Source organism: Macrobrachium nipponense, chromosome 19 (assembly GCF_015104395.2).
Source record: "Macrobrachium nipponense isolate FS-2020 chromosome 19, ASM1510439v2, whole genome shotgun sequence".
Taxonomy (NCBI): domain Eukaryota; kingdom Metazoa; phylum Arthropoda; class Malacostraca; order Decapoda; family Palaemonidae; genus Macrobrachium; species Macrobrachium nipponense.
This window is the reverse complement of record NC_061088.1, coordinates 9,021,621-9,026,620: the sequence shown is the minus strand read 5'-3', so window position 1 is coordinate 9,026,620 and position 5,000 is coordinate 9,021,621.

The window sequence follows — 5,000 nt, the reverse complement described above, 5'->3', positions numbered from 1 at the left end:
GAGATACTACTTTCTTCATAGGACCACAAAACCAATATATAGAATGACTGTCCCCTTTTTCTTTCATATTCTTGGGAAATATTCATTCCTATTTTAGGACATTTTTTTCCACAGTTCGCTGAATTCCGTTTTCTATTTTCTTTTTAATTTTTCATTTTCTGTTTTTATTTGATTTTATTTCATTTCCGAGAAGAGATGATTTGGTAAACCTTTCTTTTTTTCCTTTTCTCTCTGTTTTGAATTCATGTTGTATATATTCGGTTCTTTTATATACCTCCTTATATTTATTTTTTTTATTTTTATTTTTATTTTTTTTTTAGTCATAATATTGCGTTTTATTTTAGCAATAACTCAGATTGTAATAGCAATCTTGGATGAAAATAAAGACGTTATCCTTGAAGTTTCAGTCAATTGGAAAGTGACAATTTCATATATATATATATATATATATATATATATATATATATATATATATATATATATATATATATATATAATATCTTTGTTTCTTTTTTTGCCTCCATGTAACCCACTGCCACTGACTAGACTCTTGTGGGCTATTGCAAGTTGCACGTGTTTAGCATCTGGGACAGTTGTCGTACATAACTCAAATTGATTTCTTCCGCAAAATATAGAACAACTGTGGCGCCCTTAATAGATGTAATTTTCTTTGCAGAAATAAATCATTTGTCTTAATGAACCGCGCCATTTCAAAGAACATGATGCCGGCTAATCAGCGATGCCCTTGAAGTGTATCTTTAAATACGTTTCGAATGGTGCAAGGACCCAGCCGGCCTCTGTTGCCTAAATTGGGCTCGGCCCTCTTCTTTGGCCCTTGGTCCCATCTGGAAAAGTGCTAATGGACTTCCCCCTTCGTAGGAAATGACAAACCTATCTCCTCAGAAGAACGTGTCTATTTTTTCCAGTCTTTCTTTCCTTTCCAGATGACATCTGGAGTCCATCTATTAATTATTTGCCTTTTCCAACCCCTGACAGACCTCGTCATTAATCAGGTTTTGTCGTGGAAACAGAATCCGGTCTGGAGGCATCTGACGAATTCATTAATTCTCTGATTTTTTTTCTTTATTTTTGTTTAATAAAACCTCACAGAAGGTTTTTCTTATTCTCTCCCTTTCGAGTGGTAATTGATTGCTGCATAGGGAGGTGTCTTTTTTTTTTTTTTTTCTCACACTAATGGTTTTGTTGAAGGGAATGGGTTTGCCAGCTGTTTTTTTTCTTTTTAACCTTTCCCTCAGAATTACGTTTTTTTGTCTAGAAGACTCATCTCATAATATTCGCCAGAACTCGGAAATATATTAATTAATAGAGCCATCCTTTTAAAGTGCAAAATAGTGATAGATTGAAAGTATATATATATATATATACAATGAAGGTAGGGGAAGCACACAAACAGGTCAAGGAACTCATATTATTAAGTTGCAACGTTTCGAAGCCAACAGCAGGCCTCATTTTCAAGCTAAAAAGTAACAATATCTAATTAGTACAATAAAATTAAGCTACAATATTAAATACACAATGTAAAGTACAATAAAACAATCACAGTTAAAAATACAAATAAGGACCAACCGTTGAGTGTGAAGACAGAGGAAGGACTAACAAAAAACGTAAGCAGTTTCACGAGAGGTAAAGAGGTGTAGACGTGGCATGGGTGTTCAGTGAGGGGACCAGTTTTTAATAAACAAAGATTCATTAATTGTTAAACCTTGTGATTGGAAGCTCTGCCCAAAACCTGAAAGTCTTTGTACTGGATCGAATACCTACATTTATCGGTTATGATCCCTTATGTTGGAAAATTCGGGATTCGAAAGCTTAGTGCCAGTTCTATAGCTGATAGCTCTATGACTGTCGATTCGGACCTTGAGTAACCTATGGGCAGAGCTTCCAATCACAAGGTTTTAACAATTAATGAATCTTTGTTTATTAAAAAACTGGTCCCCTCACTGAACACCCATGCCACGTCTACACCTCTTACCTCTCGTGAACTGCTTACGTTTTTGTTAGTCCTTCCTCTGTCTTCACAACTCAACGGTTGGTCCTTATTTGTGTTTTTAACTGTGATTGTTTTATTGTACTTTACATTGTGTATTTTAATATTGTAGCTTAATTTTATTGTACTAATTAGATATTGTTACTTTTTAGCTTGAAAATGAGGCCTGCTGGTTGGCTTCGAAAACGTTGCACTTAATAAAATATGAGTTCCTTGACCTGTTGGTGTGCTTCCCCTACCTTCATTGTATAGTTGGGTTTAGAGAAACCTCCGCCTGTTTAATATATATATATATATATATATATATATATATATATATATATATATATATATATATATATATATGTATGTATGTATGTATGTATGTATGTATGTATGTATGTATGTATGTCACCTTTTTGAGGTAGTTAGTGGTTTTCTCCATATTCTGGCCAGCTGTTGTCTTGTTTATCGATTAAGAAAATCACGAACAATAACGCCATATTTTTGACGATTGATTCTTACTGTTAAAATAACTGGATTTAAAATGAAAAAGAAGACGGTTTTTGTTACGAATATTGTAAGTGTAATTAGTAGCGCTCCCAAACAGTAAAAACTGATGGTATTATAAAAGAGGATCGTGACATTACACTTCCACTCGAAGTGTAATGTCACTGCTTAATTTTCTAGGCTTAGGGTTCAGTGGTGCAAGATGTTGAGCCCGGGCTTGAACACGGCCAGTCACAATAAACCCTCAATAGTCTGACTCATATTTGCCTCAACAGAATAAAAATAAATAAATAAATAAATAAATAAACCCAGAGGGAATATACTCTAGTTTACGTAGTAGACTTTTTTTCTGTCTCCGCGGTCTCATTGTGACACACTGTCGCTTGAACCTGACCCAGAAATATATGTTACAAATTCCGGTATCGATTGTCCTATCTGGTAAAAGGGTGACGACATTCCGCTCAACCCTTCTCCCTTATCCGGTTTTTAGGGCATATTTACATGACTCCACAACTGAACTCTCATTTAAGAGCAGGAATTGTAATCAGGGAGTCGCCAATACGTTCTAATGCTTTGTTCTCTTCTGGTGCTACTTTGGCTTGGTATCTACGCGTCGCCTACTATTCCGAGGTGCTAGTACTAAACGCCATAATGTAGATGTGAAGCAGACGGTCGACGAGGAATATGGTTTATTTAATATAATTCATCGACCAGACAATATAGGTGCTAGTACTAAACACGGCGTCCTAAGGAGCCTCATTCGTGTTTAGTACTAGCACCTCCGGAGTAGGTGACGTGCAGATAACAAGCCAAGGTAGCATCCATTATCATACCTTCCCCCTTATGATATAAAGTAAAATGTATATCCATTATCGTTTGGGAGTTGCCGTGAAATATAATTCGTCGACCACACGATATACAAATAGAAGCATATAAAACTTTGATCCTAGACGGGCTTGTACTAAACACGGCGTCCTAAGGAGTCTCCGTCGTGTTTAGTACATCACCTCAGAGTAGGTGACGTGTAGATAGGTAACAAGCCTAGGTAGCACCCATTATCAAACCTCCCCCCCCCCCTACTATATAAAGAAAAAAAATGTATATCCATTTTCGTTGGGAGTTGCCCTGCACTTTCATATAAAGAAATAATAAGAAATCGACTGAAGAGAATATCTTTTGAGCACCACGTTAACAATCCAGTTAGGCAGTGAAAACAGATGAATAAAATTTAGACTTATTTAAAGCATTACCGTTATAATTCCTGCAATACTCCACTACAAGGAGACAAGGTAAAGGTATCTTTTAGGGATCCCCTTGTCTGCTTGCTCGGTATTCGCTGCGAACAGTAACCCCTTCGCAGTCATTCTGTGTTTTAGCGATATTGCGGTCAATTTGCAGTCATTGTGTGTATGTGCGCGAGTGTGTTTGTGTGTATCTGTAAACGGGATGGCGTTGTTTGTGAGCAATTATTGCTTGTGCAGTACTAAATGCGAGTTAAGACGAAAAGGCAATAATGCAGCAAAATATAGGGCGAATTCGTATAGGAGCATTGTAGTCGTTTGCGACTGTTTCAAACTTTCAATGCAAGCTTCCTTATTCATCATAAAACTATTCATTAATTATTGTTATTCTTTATTCATCACTATTAATTATTGTTATTAGGACTGCAGAACTCCTCCGGGAGTTGTACTTACCTTGGAAGTCTTTATCATATCCTATTTTAATTCACTTTCACGGAGAAAGTTTTTGACACTTTCATAGCACAAAGTTTAGAATTTATGAAAACTCATTTACGATCGTGGCAGCTCAGTGGTGTAGATAGCAACTCACACTTCGTCATTCCGGAGTTCAGGCTTTTTTCTCAAGCAGCTGTAGATTTTCACTGGCCACGCAACATTGCAGTTCCTGTAAGGTGGAGATGTGGTGTTGGGGGCGGGGGTGGGGAGTCCAAGTGTTCTTCTGCCACAAGTGGATCAGCGCCTCCTCCTTCCCCAGGAACACCCCCCCGCCCCCTCGCCCCATAAGTCTCTAAAGTAAGATTCTAGTTTCATCTGAAATCTGGTTAGACATCGGCGATGCAAGAGCGGATATGAAGAGTTTAATTACATGGCTTCATCTCCTATTTGTAAACTATTCCACAGTGGCATTTTAGTCCTGAATTAATTTAGCATATTTCGTAACTTTCAAACACCGAATTATATTAAATCAAAATTTTAACTTATGATATAATGCAAAAGTCGTCTAATGGATTCTGACCGGTTTTCTGTGAGAAAAAAGTATACTTTTTTTTTTTTTTTTGTTTTTTTTTTTTTTTTTTTTTACTTTTAAAAAAAAACAACACCAAATTATATTAATCAAAATTTCAACTTATAACACAATGTAAAAGTCCTGTAATGGATTCTGACTGGTTTGTGTAAGAAGAAGTATAATATTTTTTTCACCTTGAATTTCAGTTCCATATGAATCAAGTCTGAGATTGGCTGTCAGTCTCAGTCTGTGTGAT